Consider the following 17,730-nt stretch of genomic DNA (forward strand, 5'->3'; position numbering starts at 1 on the left):
TCCTAAGGGAACCTCAAGGGTTAAATTCAGCACATGGAATTTGACATCTCTCTGATCTACCTAAACTTGTTCCTCCCACAGTGTTCTGTTTTCATTTGTCCTCATGACAGAATCCTGGGACTCATCTTAGACAACTCCACATATTTACCCACCTATTTATCATTTCTGCTACTTCTCATTTCTTCCTATGGATTCACGTTATCATCCAGTGTCATATTTTGTATAAAGCAGGTCTGGTAGCAGTGAACTGGAATCTTTCATCTGCCACCTTTGATCTGCTACTGATACTATATACTGGGTTTTTCTTTTGTTACTGTACCCCTTTCAACTATGCCTCCTTTTTGACTTAAGTTGGTCCTGTTGGTTATTTTTTAAGTTAAAATGACTGCTATTTTTTAAAAAATTACTGTTCTTATTTTCTCTTTGTTGTTGGTTCATAAGTTCTTGCCTTTTTTTTAATGGCTATCTCTTTGTACATTCCAAAAATACCTAAGATAATTTGGAGAATCTATGATCTGCACCATGTGACAGTGAATTTGACTATTAAGTGTGTTGAAAATCTTTCTTAGAGTGTTCTTTGGGATTTTCGTTTTCAGATGCATCTTCAATAGTTTTTCTTTTACCACCATTGCCATGTGTGCAGCCATCCCTACCTGGCAGCTTTGAGGTTCCCACCACCTACACTCTAATAAACCATGAGTCATGGTTCTTCCATCTCAGAAAAATAACAGAGATTCAACAGATACTGTCACTAAAACAATGGAATATTTAGCCCCTTTCTTAGATCCCAAAGATTTCTTTAGTTCCTCTAAGTACATATGGACAAGCTTTATATAAAATCAAAGACTCAGGCAGTGGTTACAGCTTTTTTTCAGCCTCTTTGCACAGGAAGCTCACTCTGCCAGGGACCCTGATTTCATTCAGTGAATTTGACTGAGACTTCCAGTAGCATGTTCAATGTTTTCCTTCTTGTAACACTGTAGGCGCTTAGGTCCGAATTTCAGGACTACTCAGCATTATGTGTTTGTGATGTTTCTGGTCTACAGATATTTTTACCTTACTTTCAAGTGTGATGTTTTAAAATTCCATTCATTCATCTATCTGTCTATTTTCAATCTAATATGAACTTGGACTCATAAGGTGGTCACACTATAGAAGTGTCTAATTGGTCTCCCTGTGTGTAAATTCCTCCTGTTCCCATCTAACCTCAAGGCCTACTTGGAGTATTCTCTCTAAAACATGACATTCACATTTTGGTGCCTTAAGCATACCTGTAAGAAAAGTCAGAATGCATTGGCATAGAGTACAGGTTCCTTCATTTCTTGCCTCATTTCTTCACTGTCTTAGCTTCACTTCCAATGAAACTTTCCTTTCCAAACCAACGTTTGTTGCCCCCACTGAAAGTTTTTTTGTCTGACAACTCTTACATAATTGTTACCCCTATGATATTGTGTCTACCTGAAATGCTTCCCCACTCACGTCTTCATGTGAAAAAATACCTCATCCTAGCTCAAATATAACTTATTTTGTAAAATTTTATCTAACCTCCTGACGTAAAGTATTTCTGTTCACAATACCTTTTTCAGTCCTTTAATATGCTATTTGGCACACTACATTCTAATTATTCATATATTTGCCTCCTATAACATTTTTGCACAGCAAATACATTTTTTAAATAGCAATAGAAATTCAAAAATGAACAGCAAATTTCTTTCCTTATAAACCGATAAGGAAGTAGTTATTTTTACTTCTGTGTTAACCTAGAAACCATTATAAATCAAAACATGAAAAAGATTCTTCTCTACCTTTGGAATGATGTTCAAATTGAAGGTTGCATGCATGATCATGAACTTCCACCCAGCAGCGAGAGAAATAGCTATCATTATGTCCTGAACATAAAAATACAAGTACAAACCTTCACATGTATTTGAAATAGTAATATCACACTGTTTTATTAAATGGGCATCAGCATACTGTTAAAGTTATCTATATAAGGAGTCCCAGTGCAACATAGGTGCATTAAATACATAAAATTCACAACTCTACTTAGGTCATTTGTTTGAACAATATTTACAGGTAAGCTATGAGAAACCTAACCTAAGCATTTAATTAAGAATTGTATTACTTTCTGCCTTAGAATATAAAAGCTATCAGAGGATGATTCGCATTTAGTTTCTTAAACCAACTCATCCAATTTTACAGAATGTGCTGTCTCCATGGTTCAATTTGCCAGAAGCTCAAAAGAATACATTTATTCCATTTTTTTTTTGGAGTGATATTCCAAGTAGGGCATGTTCTCAATGATGGTAACGGTTATTCATTGAGTAATTTATTCAGCAGATATTTACTGAGTGTCTGAATGTCTAGTAGATACCAGGAATTGCCCTAGGTTCTGTATGCCCTAGATCAGTACACATAAAACTCCTGCCATCATGGAGCTGATACTCTAGTGGGGGAGATGTATAATAAATGAATAAATGGACATATAAATACACAATAAAAGATGCTGAGTGAAACAGAAAAAAAATTACAGTGAAGAAGTGGGTGAGGCAAGTCACAGGGTAGCAGGAGGATGTGGAATTTTAAATAGGAATGCCAGGGGGACCCTCATTGAAAAGGCGACATTACAGCAAACAGACATCTTTGAGGGAACCAGTCACATGGACTTCTGGGGTAAGAACTTCCAACAGAGGGAAGAACAGTGCAAAGACCTCTATTTTCATTTTCTTCTAGCAATTAGGATGACCTAGTATATTAATCTTGCGTATTGTCTCCTTCCCCCTCTAGAATGAAAAATTGCATAAAGGCAGAAAACTGAATGCTATTTCTTTCTGCATCGCTGCACCCCTAGCAATCTAAAACAGTGCCCGCATACAGTGGGCACATGGTAGACCCATGAGAAATACTTGTTTATGAATGAATGTTTCTTATTTTGTATAAAGTGCAAAATATGTTATATCTGATATGTTCTCTATGTGATGAGAACTTAAATTTTTCTCATCATTTTGATAGATCATCTTCTCCCTGACACTGAATCCACAAAGGGCCTTGGGAACCAGTCCTTGAACCCCTTTTCTTCTTTGTATTTACGCCCTAAGTGATATCATCTAGTCCCATTATCTCTGAAGCCACATATTTATTCTTGACTCCCAATATATATCTTCAGCTCCAAGTTCTCTCCCAAATGCCTAATCAATTTCCTAATTAACTTTTACATTTTTATTTGGATGTCTATAAGTAAACTCTTGATTCTTCAGAAACACAATAAGATCTCCTTTTCTCAATCCCTCCTCCCAAACTTTGCATCATCTTTGACTTTTTTAACTACCTAAAATCTAATCTAACAGCATATAATATGTTATCTCTAGTTTCAAAAATATTCCAAATCTGATCACTTTCCAACATGTCTACCTCTACCACCAGAGTCCAATCCACCAACATCATGCTCCTATATTAACATAAAAAATGTCCTAACCGGTGCCCTGTCTTCACTGTTGAACCCCTGGAGTTCATCTCCTCAGAAAAACTGGAGTTAAAATTTATAACATAAATAAGATCATGTCACTCCGATGCTGAAAACTCAACAGTGGCTTCCTCTTTCTCTTTTAATAAAATCCAAACTCTTTACCATGGCCCATAAGACCTTGCAGGATCTAGCCTTTGTCACTCTTGACCCTTTTTCCCTTTGTTCCTCTCTCGGTCATGCTGTCCTTCTGACTGCTCCTGAAACACACACACAGTGTTACTACTTTAAAGGAACTTGGAGTCCCTTTTGCCTAGAATGTGCCTCCATCATGAATTTTCATGACTTATTCTTCATTTAGTCAAGTGTCTTCTCAAATATCACTTCCGTGGAGATTTTCCCTGACTACCACATATTAGAGTCGCAATTCTACTCCTACTCCCATTCCTCGGTCACTATCTCTTTGATCTGCTTACATTATTTCACAGCACCTATTAACATTTGGATTGTATAATTTATTTGTTTACTCACTTATTGTCAATCTCCCCTTTTAGAATTTCAGCTTCATGAGGACAGTTACTTTGTTTTGTTCATTTCTGTATCTCTAAGTGCATATATTCAATAATATCTGCTGAAGAGCTGAGTGTCATACATCTCCTGAGAAAAAAAACCCTAATATAACAGGTATCTTTACGAGTCAGATTCATGTTGCCTAAGCAACACTCTTGTGCCAGGTACTGAGGATACACATACACAGGTGAACCAAAGCAGTATCCATCCTCCAATAGCTTACAGCCCAGTGACAAGGCAGACATGTAGGTACATTATGACTTACATGTTGTCAACTTTCAATAGTCAAGCTCTCTATTGACTGTGCACCTTGGGGCCAGGGGCTGTGGCTAGTTTTTCTCTGTATGCTTGGGCCCTACTGGTTAGAATGTACTAAGCATTCTAATCTAAGCAGGCAGAACACTGGGGGTGGGTGGGAGGCAAGGGAAATAGTAGTTCATTTGAAAGAAATTAAGGAAAATGAAGGAAAAGTCAGAAATGTCTCTCCCTGTCCGTAAGCTTTTGCTAGGATTAAAAAATTTCCAATGGAGTTTCATACAGAAAACAAATGCTAAGCAAAGGCTTGCAAAGGATGACACTACAAAGTATATATAACACGTAGGGCTGGAGCCCTGGCTCATGGACTTATTGCTTATTTACATTTGCTAGGCATCCTACACTTGCACTGAATTTGAACCCGAAACACATCCAAAGTATTGGATTCCCAGATCAGAACTCTACCTTGGATCACAATTCTACCATTTCTATATTAAATGCCCAGACCAGGACCTATTTCCTTTATGTCAGTCTTTCTAACAACCTATCGATCTGTCCATCCATCCATCCACCCACCCATCCTCTTTCTAGCTACTATTTAGTTCATGTTTACTAGTGCAGTCAGATACAGAGTAGCTCAGTGTGGTGAGGGCACAAATAGAGAGACAGCAATTTACTAGGTCTTGGGGATAGCAAAATGAATGAGGTAGAGAACTGGTGAATAAGATAGACATTCTTATACTCAAGGCACTCACAGTCTAATAAACAATTACAGTTCAGGGTGTTATGGGAACACAACGATAATCCAAACCAACCTAGAGTTACTGTAGAGGCTTTTCAGAAGTAGGATGGCTAGACGTTGCAGGTTAGCCAGGATGGGGATAAATATTTCAAGAAGTAGAAGAAATTTATACAGACCTAGATTTAAGAGAGAATGGCATATGCAGGAAATGAAAGTAGTCCACTGGAAGGAATGCTGACACTTCCTTTGTTAAGGGTTTGGGGTTTGTCAAAAAATCAAAAACATGGGCAAAGGAATGAAAATTAAAAAGGTAACTAGATAGGTACTGTGAGTGGAACTCTGCTGCAATGACTTGGAAGGCAGTTGCTGTGTTCAATTATTCACCTTTTGTTTCCATGCTTTTTTATGAGCTATTTTCAAATGAATTTATATTTTGGGCTTATTAAACATCTAAGGTCATGCTAACATTTTGTCCTTAGCTCAAAGCACTTAGGGAGGAACTTACCAGTTAGGTTTGAAACTGAGAAGCATTATAAAAGAGATTCAAATTGTGTTTCTCATGTTTACTCTTAGTCAAAACGCTGTTTTTTTTTTTTAAAAAAAAAAACTATTTAATGTCTCCAGAAGATTTATTAGCTGATGGTAAGCTTTTTAGAGAAGACTAATTTTGTGGTATCATGCAAGATTGAGTCAGGGATTTGAAGCTTTCTTCCTGATCCCACCAATGACTCACTTCAGGCCTATCTTTAAACCTTCTTGTATGAGGGTCAATGTTTTTCTTACAAAAAAAGAACAAAATTTGGAGCTCTTTGAAGTGACTGCTCTGTCAATATAGGTATGAATGATTTATTAGAAAAGTTGGACTTTCAAATTGCTCATAAATAGTATGAGCTCAGTTTGAACCTAGAAAACTGAGCCAGCAATAAAGGAACTCTGAAAAAAATCAACTAACCCCAGGAGATACATATGTTAAAATCTGACAAACTCAAATCTTTAGATAGTAGGCACTGCAATTTCCAATTGTTCAGACAGTTTTGACATCCAAGGAATCAAACCATGGTCAAAAGTCCCCAAACACTGGGTTGGGCCACAGTCCAAGGCCCAGTCTTGGAATCAACAAAGGAGCAAAGACCAAACAAAATTGCAATCGTAAAGAATGAGGCAAAACTGGCAATAAAATTTGTGAGAATATAGATTTGATAACAAGATGGACCTATACTAATGTTCTCCAAAGAAAACAGATCTGAAGTTTATCAGTGAGGAAGATTTGGAGAGCAAAATGAGAAATTAGCTATTAGAACTGGGTAACCAGTTCCCAGGTCTACTAATTTCTGAGTCTGGGGCAGTGTATTAATTAGGGGTCAAGGTTTTCCAGAGAAAGAGAAACAATGGGATATCTATCAATTCTATCCATCCATCCAATCTATATATAAAGAGAGGCTGAGATTGAGGCTTAGAAAATTCAAAATCTGTAAAGCCAGCCAGCAGGTTCAAGAACCAGGGAGTTGCAGTGCAAGTCCAAAGGTAGTCTAGTAGTAGAATTCCCTCCTCTTCCAGGGTGATCAGTCTTTTTCTCTCATGATCTTCAACTGATTGGATAAGGCCCACTCATATTATGGAAGGTAATCTGCTTTACTCAACATCTACTGATTTAAGTATTAATTTCATCCAAAAAACACCGTCACAGAAACATCCAGAATAATGCTAAATTATCTGGACACCATAGCCCAGCCAAATTGGCACATAAATTAATCATTATAGGCAGTGACATATTATTTTAAGGCCCTTTTGAATAAAGAGTTAACAAGGACCAGGATAAAAATTTTAGAATCCCTGAGCTCTGAAAAGGTTACTATGTCTTCACCATATCTAATTTATCTAAGGAAGTAATTTTCTTTTCCAGTTGATGTAGCTTTTTTATCAATAGACATAAAGGAGTTATCTTGAAAGACCCTTAAAATGTATCTCACCCAGCCCTACTCAACCACTAGTCTTTATGTCTCTATATTTTCCTATTGGAGATTTCCATGTGAATTTAATCATATAGCATGCGATCTTTTTTGACTAGCTTCTTTCACTTAGCATTATGTTTTCAAGGTCCATCAAAATTGTAACACATATCATTACTTCATTTCTTTTTCTGTCCAAATAATATTTCAATGTATGGATTTGCCACTTTTGTTTATCTGTTTGTCTACTGATGGACATTTGGGTCGTTTCCAACTTTGGCTATTATGAGTAATGCTGCTATAAACATTTGTGTACAGGTTTTTGCATGGACATGTTTTTATTTCTCTTGGGTATATACTTAGGAGCAGAATTGCTAGGTCCTTGGTAACTGTTTAATCATTTTAAGAACTGCCAGACTGCTTTCCAAAGTTCCTGTACCATTTTCCATTCCTACCTGCAGCATATGAATACAATTCCTCACCAACATGACATCGCTATACTTATTACACTACCATCTGTCATCATTTTGATAACTCATTATAGCTTTATTCCCCTCCACTTCCTTTGCAGTGTTTTTGGGGTCATTTAAAACTAAAGAAATTTCTTTAGAATTACTTGTAAGGCAAGTCTCGTGGCAGCACATTCTCTCATTTTCCTTCAATAACTGTTGACTATAGGGTTGTTGGTTGGCAGATTATTTTCTTTTTTTTGAACACTTTATATTATCCCACTGCTTGTTCGCCTACATTATTTCTGTTGAGAATTCAGCTGTTACTCTTATTTTGGTTCCCTTGTGACATCATTTGTTGCCCGCTGCTTTCAAGATTTCCTTGCCTTTGTCAGCATAGTGATGTGCTATTTGTGGTTCTCTTTGTGTTTATACTACCTAGAGTTTGTTAAGCTTCCTGCATGTGTACATTATTGTTTTCCAGTAAATTTGGGACATGTTCAACTATCAGTTTTATTCTCCTCTCTTCCTGGTACTCCCACTATGTGTATGTTGGTATGTTTAATGATGCTACAGATTTCTCTCAGGGTCTGTTCATTTTTATCCTTTTTCTCCCTATTATTTGGCTTGCATAATCCCTGTTGATTCATCTTCATAATTGATCATTCTTTCTTCTGCCAGTTCAAATCTACCACTGAAAACCTGTAGTGAATTTTTATTTCAGCTATTGTATTTTTCGATGTCAAAATTTCCATTGGTTCTATTTTAAAACCTCTCTTTATTGGTATTTACTATTTGACTTGCCATCTCGTCAAACCTTCCTTTAAATCTTTAATCATACTTTATCTTTGGTTCTGTGAACATGTTTATAATGGCTGCATTAAATTTTTTTCATTTAATCTGACTCTGCTTACTGTTAGTCTTTGCTGACTCTCTTTTCTTCAGTGTCTCGATTATATTTCACTATTTCTTTGTATGTCTTGTAAATTTTGTTGGAAACTGGACATTTTTGATAATACATTGCTGAAATTCTAAGTACTGAGCCCCCACTCTGAGGAGATTTGTTTAGCGAAGGACTATAGTGCTAGAGATGTCTATTACTCTCCCTCCCTGCTACACACACACAGTGTTATTTCTCGTCTGGGTGGCACAGCTTTGGTTACACCCACAGTAACCCTGTGATGACAGTGATATGGGTAGGGCCTTCATTCACTCTTTGCCTAAACACATTTAGCAGTTAAAGCCCAAGATTGCTTTACTGTTCCTAACAATGCCGTGGGGAGTACATTTTTTAAAAACTGTATTTATGTAAAGTTTATAACTTGACAATTCACTATACATATACATTGAGAAATAACTGCAGTCAAGCTAATTCATAATCTTTACAATATTGAACCTCTCAAAAGACAAGATACAATTCACCTGTTTATTTTTGTAGTGCTTTTTAAGCCTGCCAAACCCTGCATCGATCACAGCAAAGATTAATTTTCTGTACCTCTTACTGAAAAAAAAAAAACACTGAAAAACCTATTTACCATACAGTGAGTAACAACTCGCTGTTCTCCCTTCAGGGTTTAACAATTATTCCTTATTTCACTGTTACTATTCTTCATGACCAATCAACACTCCTACCAGTAACTTATAGTCCACATTCCCTAACTAGCTTTCATGGTCATTAGAAATTGGGGAACATCTTATAAGTAATGCTTGGCCCAGGAAAACACCATAGCCATTTCATTACCTAGTGCATTATTAAGTGTATAGTTTAAAGGGGGTCATGGAAGTCTACTTTTCACATGCAGAGTACTCCCGAACAGAAAATAAATTTTTACTGGTAAATATCAGTTAACCCCTAACTGATCCCAATGTGGGATTGTAGCTGATGCTCCATGCAGCTGCTGTGCGCATACTCTTTTATGTTCCAGACATAGCTTCTTCCATCTCTCAGTCAACTGAAGATAGTTTGCTTTACCTTGTATTTTCTAGTTGTGGCCCCATTACTTCCTACCGCCTTCTCTTCCTTATTCGTTTGAATTTACTGGCCTTCAACACCTGTTTTGTACTGGAATGTTGTCCTTCAGGTTTTATTTAGCTTCAAATTACTAGTATCAGCCTCTGAGAAGACCAGTAATTGCAACCAACATTTACGAAGCTCGTAATTATCACACCCAATCCTGTTTCTAATGGCATGTGGTAGATAGTATTTTCACCTCATTTTCACATAAGGAAACGGAGGCTTATCTATGTTGAATTACTTCTTCCCCAGTGTCACAGGCCATCAAACAACAAAGTAGGAATTTGAAGACAGGTCTGCATAACCCTGAGAGCCTCATTCTCTTAACAAGGGATAACTCGGTAACTTGTAATATAGACCCTATTCCATCCTCTCACCCACTCCCGTTCTTAGATCATTAAGCTCTTCCACACTTATGACTGGCACTCAGAAGTATGCTTTTCAAACAATTTTACTATGAATCAAAGGGAATAAGTAGTGGTTGGAGGAAGAAGTGGAGTTTAGAAGAATTTTCTTTAAATAATGGAGATCTGAATATGTTTCCAAGCTAAGAAAAGGATGCCAGGAAAGGAGGAGGGAGACTAAAGATACAGGAAAGATAAGCAAGTTACTTCTTCCTATGAAAAGTAGAATTCTGTGGTTCTGGGAATGGCTAGAGAGCTCTTGTTAGAGCAGTTCCAATAGGAAACCAGCTGTAGGCCAATTAGCATGGCATTTTAATGAAACAAGTTGATAAGGAAAAATATATAAAGCAAACTATTTAAAGATGAGTCGTTTGAAATTATGCCAACATTAACTTAACAGCAATTTTAAATGGTAAAAAAGCAAAAGATTTTAAGGATTTTTTAGAACTATTATTGTACTTACTATAATACATCGCCTTGCCAAAAATATTCTCGAAACTGAGCAATTTAAGAAGCTCTTTTGGAAACTAATTGCAAAGATTTTCCATTAAAACACTTTCTTTTTTTTTTTCATTAAAATCTCGAGTAAATACATAGCCAGACATAGAATATTATTTATCATAAGACACATCTCACAGTATAATAAACCCTAGATGAGACTTTGGCATGCAAAGTGAATCTAATTCCATTATTGAAGATTCTTTCATTTCCCTAAAGTAAGATCTTAAATCTTTTTTGTGAATAATAAACTTCTGGCTACAAAGCTTTCCCTTCACTAGACTAATAAATAATTTACTTTGGCCCTTCAAATCAGGCAAGTAGCTGGTTAACCTTATCCTGTATTGAATGAAGCAAAGCTAGCTGCCACTCATGTCATATAGAGTGTTAAGAGCCACTATCAGGAAGCATGCATTACCTTCTTCATCTCATCTTTAACCAGTCATTAGTTCACAATTGCGCCCTCTAGCAAATGCTCCTGTCATACACAAGAACTGGATCTTCTGGGGACAAAAGAATAAAAAGTAGCTTTAGATTCTCTCTGGAAAAATGGCGGATACATACATAAATACAATATTTTGCATATAATTTTAAGGAGATAAAAATGCAATTGCAGTTGATCCATGAGTCTTCTGGGAGTCACTTAAGAATCTTTATTGTAGGAGGTCCTTCTGACTCTGTCCTCCTATTTTGTTGGCAGTCCAGAATGAGAAAGCAAGAAAAGGCAATTATCAGTAACAATGTTTCTACAACTGAAAAATATGAATTTCTATATTGAACAGGGCCACCCAACACACAGCAAAAGGAAAAAAAAATAACAAACTATGAGACATCATCAAAAAATTTTTAGGAAACTAGGGGTAAAATCATAACTTCCTCTAGCAGTCGGGATGCTTTGGCCTGAATAAACTGAAAAGTGATTCTCACTCTAACCTACTTAAATAACAAGGAAGTTATCTTACTGAATATACTATAAAAGTAAGAGTATGATCAGAGGCTCAGTTGAAGTCATCAGGGGCCCAGTTCTGCCTCTTCCTTGGGGTCTCTCCAAATCTGGTTTACTTAATGTTCACAAGATAGTTGACAGTAGCAATAAAGGCTACAAATTTCATAGTTCCTGTTCAGGAGAAGTAAGAACTCTCTCCACCAATATGTGATGAGTCCTTTCCTTCAGTTTGATGGGGTCATTCGAGTCACATGCCCGTTTCTGAGCAAATATTGACAGACAGGGGAATACCCTAAACTGATTGTCTTATGAAACCAGTGATGGGGTAAATACCTGAAAAAATTCAGGGTGAATAGATGTTGGATGTCCACTGCAATTTCAAGTGGGGAAAAAAAACAGAACATGAAAAAATGAGGAATCTAGTGTTAGATTTCTCAACAGCAACAGTGGAGGATAAAACAGACTAGAATTAACACTTTCGAAATGGTTAAGGAAAATGATTTCTCATGTAAAATTCTTTTACTCTAGTTGAAAAAAACACTGAACAGACCCAAAAGAATACTCCAGGATGACAACTGTACAATAGGCCTAGAGAGTAACTAGGAAGAGGCAGAGGAGAGTATAAGGCCCCTACAAGCAAGACTGTAGCCAATTTCCTGGATAAAATTTAGGTTGTGGAAGACAAACCCAAAAATTTGAAGCTCCACAGTGAAAATGTACATGAATAAAAAAAAAAAAAGGCAGAAATTCTTACCTCCAGGAAAAATTGAAAGTTGTTTGAAAGAGGAAATATAGTATACTATGTGGTTCTACAGTGAATAAATTCTATGGGATGATAATTATGTTACTGGTGTCTCTGTGGAGGGCCAATAAAGAACAGCAGCTTGCAGGCAGGAATCTCACTATATTACTTATAAAATGGAGGATACAGCTTAGTGTACAAGAAAACGGACTTCCCAACAAATCCCATGCAAGCCTGCCCCATCCACTGTACCACCAGATAAAACAAGGCCTTGCCCTGGGAAACAGTGCTTCCTGTGGACTGCGCATTCTGGAGTACAAATGGCAGATCTGAGTAAAACATGCTCATTTATTTATCTGAATTTATCTAATAAGCACCCTGAGTAAAACAGCAGGAAACCAAGGCCAAGACTAACCCAAACGAGGCTCCATTCACTCAGAAAAAAAAAAGAGAATGGGGGAATGAGCAATCATCAAACAATCATTAGAAATCTGGATTTAACTATCTTGGGAGAATGGCAAGGATATAGGTGATAAAATTTAACACCCTTAAGGCCTCCCCCTCATTTATCTTCCATAATAATAAGGCAGTGGAAAATGTACAAGGATATTGGTTAGAACTGTAGAGAGCTGAATTACCAGATAAAAGCAAAATGGGTCAAAGGTACTTGGGTCTGGTGTATGGGATTACAGACTAAGGCTAGTCATTTTGTCTTACACATTCTAGTACTATTTGATACTTTAAAACATAAATACACACATACATTTGGATAAAGCATTAAAGCTATTCTTTAAAAATGAATGGCCAAGTGCAGGACCTTACTATATGAGAATACTACCTATACTTCTACTTTAAACCTTGAAAGAGAACATTCAAGTATTCTGAAGATTTAGAGAATGATCCATTCTGGACAAGAAGTCCAAGCTTACCTCAAACATAAGATTATTGTTAACTAGAACTGTGACATGCTATACTTTGCATTTTGCCTAAATTTAAAATTCTACTTAATTCACGCTCTCATTTCTTCATAAACCTTTGCATCTCACATTACCAATATGTTTTAGTTTTAAATACTTTGTTATGAAAATCATCAAACCTATACAAGAGTAAGACTAGTTTAATAAACCCCCATAAACCATTCTTGCAATTTCATGACCAGCCTCATTCCACCTCATTGGATTATTTTGAGAAAAATATTTTTAATTCATCCATAAATTAATATCAAAGTTCTATGATGTCCATTACGTCTAAAGGGAAGAGCTGATTCATCAAATATTATATAGGTAGAATTCCATCTTAGAAAATACCATCATAACAGAAATTCGTTCAAGTAATGACTTTACGTTGTGACCAAGTTAGTTCTTCATTGATCTATTTGATTCATTTATAAAACAACAATGCCAATATCAGTGATGATTAGGTGTTTGGGGCTATAACTATAATGCAAGGGTTTTTTTTTTTCTTTTTTTTTTATGGTCTGCCAGTTTGGACTAGTCCTGTGTCTGATTCTGAATGCCGGGGCCAGAATTAGTGGTTGGTGAATCCACTACCAACTAACTATGCTGTGGGAAGGGAAAATTGCAAGTTTACGGGAGCAGAAAGAGTAGGTATGAAAGAGAGGTAAACATGCAGAGCCAGATGCCCCATACCTGTTCTTACTGATGGCTGTCACATCAAAGATGAAGACACGTTGTTTATTGCGTTCATATTGAGGGCTGACAGATCCTCTGTGACTGATTCAGCTGTTACAACCGGTATTGACTGTAAATGCTGCAAAATCTAATTTTGATGTAGCCAATTTCTGCATTTACAAAAATGAACAATTAGCCAGGAGAGAACAATTAACAATGATTATTAATAGGTATCATGAGTGATCCATCAGTCATTACCCTCAGTCTTGCTATTTGTGGCACTGTGTACATGGTGTTAGAATCCCATCCTGCACTGTAGCAGAGACAGAGATGTGATGGGTGCAAACCATGAGCAGCTTTGGTGATTATCATGACAGAAAAAAGTGAGTTCCAGAAAGCAGTATAAGTCCTATTTATAGAATTTCGTGATACATTCACTAAAAAGACACAATTACTCCATACATTTTACACTTGAAAATGCTTCCAGAGAAGTGCCTTTGAAGAAATATATCCTTATGAACTGCGAGCTTTTTTTCTCTCTGTGATACAGATTCTCCAAGCTTTTACAAATAATTCTGGTCCATGATGGCAAGGCAAAACTGCTTTCATATTATATTATGTCTACATTCATATATATATATATAATATAAACCACATATGTATATACACATGCGCGTACCATTTTCTTAGTCCCTGCAATATAACTATCTTTACCTTGAAGTAGTAAGATGGTCTCAAATCCTGAAAATGCATGGATTCTATTGCAGAGGCCATTCCCATTCTTGAACCAAAGAAACATTTCATACTATTTGTCTTTTCTGTTGCAAAACATACATTGAGCCCAATGCTACAAATTATTTGAAGTGTTTATTTTTACTCTCCTGGTTTATTAATTCAATAAACATTTACTGATCACCTGCTATGGGCCAAGCACAGTGAATATGATGTGAATAAAACAAAGTCCTCACCTTCAGGGAGTTTACATTCAGCCAGAGAACCTACTGAGAAAAATAGTGTTCACCAATCTTGAGAAATACAATAATTTTCATCATCACTTTACAAAAAAAAAGAATCAGAGGAACAGCTTTTTCTGGTGTGATTTTCTCTAGCCTTGTGATTTTTAGCCAACACATGTGCAGTTTAGTACTTACCCATAAACTCCAGGGGTCTCTTCTGCCAAGCTCTGGAAGTTCCTCTCTGTGTAGCTCATTTTTCTCCAGCACTACCTGTAATATTTAGCCACCTTGGGTTCCTCAAACTCTGATTGCCATCTCTCCAACTCAGCAAAGCTGTAGGACACTGCTTGTTTTCCCTCTTCTGCACCGTGACCTTGGACATGCCTTTAGCAAACAGACTGTGCCAATTACAGGGCTTGTCTTGTTTGATTTCCCTTTCTCAGAGATCAGAGTCCTGCACTACTTTTGCAATGTCTTAAACCACTGTCTCATATATATTTGTCTTGTTTTCTAGCTGTTAATTACCACGTTATGAATAGAAGTGGAAATTCTGGCACCCTTTATTTTTAAAAAATCTTACTTCATGTTTTACAGATTTTTCTTATATGGGGATATGTTTTTTTTTCTGTGACTCATGTGAACAGTGAATATTTTTTTTAAATAATTGCACGGTCATAGTGAAAATTGTGGAAAACTTGTTGACTTAGAATATATTCTAGATTTATGTAGCAATAGCTTCCTCTAATAGAGTTTGTCCCCTTAGTTTAATCACTCGACATCAAGCATTTTCACACAGCATAAATATTTTCATAAAGACTACTTTAAAGGTTGTATAATGATCATTGCTATACCATGATTTTCTGAAATACACAAAGGCCATATTTAAAAAAGGAATATAAAATAGTGGTTAATACTTAAAGCTTTGCAATCAGACAAAGACAAGTTTCAAATCTAGTTTCTCTGCTTAACGGTAGTGTGGATCACTCCACCTAATATTAAAAATATATTATCCTTATAGGATTATTGTGTAGATCAAATAAGATAATGCATGTGAAGAGCTTGCTATAAAACAAGCTATCCACAAAACTTTATGTTCTTGGTGTATACTAGGCACTACATACCTTTGGGTAAATTATTTTATTGTACTGAGAGGGAAAGGAGAATTAAGTTAGGACTAAATCCATAAGGACCTGGTCTACCGAACTGAAGACTTACTGACTTGCGCTTGAGATTTATTTTCCTACACCTCTGATATTGTTTAGAAGTACATTAATCTTTAATTTGGAGACAATGCAAATGTACATCTTTCCAATCTAGTAATATAGAATGTTTGTTCATATTTCTCTTCAAAATACTTTATTTTCTAAACTTCCGCATTGTCTCTTAATGTTATTCTTCAGCAGTTTGTATATTCTGTTATTGTTCTGAGTGGCTTGCCTATTTTGTAATTGCATAGTGTTGTTTCACAGGCTAGCTATTGATTTTTATATTCTTGTTTTATAACTAACAAGTTTATTGAACTCTTTTTAGTTTTAACAGCATGTCTATTAATCCTATTTATAAGCAAACATAAATACTGATAACTTATTTTCTACCCTTCTAATAATTCTATTCTACCTTCAAATTCTGAGGCATTTATTACTATATCATCTAATTTATCTGAAAGATATATAATAGTAATGACACACTGATCATTCTCTTCCTAGATTTAATAAGAGTGCCTCTAGTATTTCACCAGAAAGTATGATACTGCCTATTGGCTTGAGATATACTCTGTTACTGCTTTGTATATTTTTTTTCTGAATTAAACAAACTGCAAACATTATAAAAATTACACTACATTATATGTAATGGGAAAGCTGAAAATCTCAGATAAGACCATCCCCACAGAAAAATACCTTGATACATACACTCATCATCCACGAAGGATACATTCCAAGACCCCCAGCAGATGCCTGAAACAACGGAGAGTACCAAACTCTATGTGTTTGTTCCTAGACATACATATGGTAAATTTTAACTTATAAATTAGGCACAGTAAGTGATTAACACTAATAGAATTATATGAATGAGGTCTCCTCTCTGATAACCAAAACAGCTACTAAGTGACAACAGATGAGGAGTGTGTACAGCACAAAGATGCTGGAAAAAGATCAGTGTCTTTAAGAGGATATAAAGCCCTGCCCCTGCACGTGCACACATTTACTAGAAAAGAGAAAATATCATCTAAGGTAAGTTCCTGTGGGATGGGAATGAGACAAAACTTCCCAATGCTAAAAGGAACACAAGAATGAAGCTATGTTGATCATACTGTGGGCATTACTGAAATACTGTTGGGTGCCCCATCTCCTAAACTCTGGCCCTGTGTTCAAATGGAAAGGGCGAGGTCAATAGAGGGGGTGGGGCTGGCTAAAACAGAGGGTGTCTGAATATCTCCCCTATGGAACTCTGGGAAAAAAATGTGTGGCTGTAATAGGGGAGAAATGGCAGTTTCATGTATTTAATAAAAGCTGTGTGAGGGGGTATGAGAAGGTCTGCTCCATTTTCCCACAGTTTTTACCAGATCTGAAAGAAGTCCAGAGGAGCCCACGCAGAGAGAGCAAAAAGTGTCTAAGTCAGGATGCATGTTCCTAAGCAGAAGTCTAGACACAGGATACACCACATTGACAAGGATGGGAAAACCCATAAGCAAGAAGTGACTTATTGTCCTTGAAATCCCTGTACATTTCTCTACTACCACAAAACACTAAGTTATATTAATTCGATAGTAGACGAAGGAAGAACAGAGGGCAGTAGGTGGCCACAGAGCCAAGCCGCCTTCCCCTGATGCCATCTGGAGAAATGGGAAGAATAGGAAGTAGAATTAACCTGGACAGTTTGACCACTTAAAGCTCACCCAAACAGTTTTTAAACCTTGGAATATATTGTTACTTTAAAGGGGTGAAATTATCTCCAGATGCTTAAAGCACCAGATCAAGTAGTACAAGAGTGAGCACCCATCCATTTTTTACCACACTGCCAAGCATTTCCAAATTGCCCTCCAAGAGGTTGCATCAATTAAGCATTCTCACACTTTCTGCAGGAATGTAACCTCCCCTCCCTGTAATGGAG

General features: G+C 36.5%; 1 long non-coding RNA gene across 1 annotated transcript; it reads right to left on the reverse strand.

Annotated features, from left to right (window-relative positions):
* Positions 1-1,766: 1,766 nt before the first annotated feature.
* Positions 1,767-14,926, reverse strand: LOC107520738. The gene is made up of 4 exons (XR_001599397.2): positions 14,815-14,926; positions 13,682-13,833; positions 10,763-10,847; positions 1,767-1,889 (listed from the first exon to the last, which is right to left on the reverse strand). It is a non-coding gene; the product is annotated as an uncharacterized LOC107520738 (long non-coding RNA).
* Between the last annotated feature and the right edge of the window lie 2,804 nt (positions 14,927-17,730).

This window comes from Rousettus aegyptiacus, unplaced genomic scaffold (assembly GCF_014176215.1).
Source record: "Rousettus aegyptiacus isolate mRouAeg1 unplaced genomic scaffold, mRouAeg1.p scaffold_m13_p_9, whole genome shotgun sequence".
In the NCBI taxonomy this organism is placed as follows: domain Eukaryota; kingdom Metazoa; phylum Chordata; class Mammalia; order Chiroptera; family Pteropodidae; genus Rousettus; species Rousettus aegyptiacus.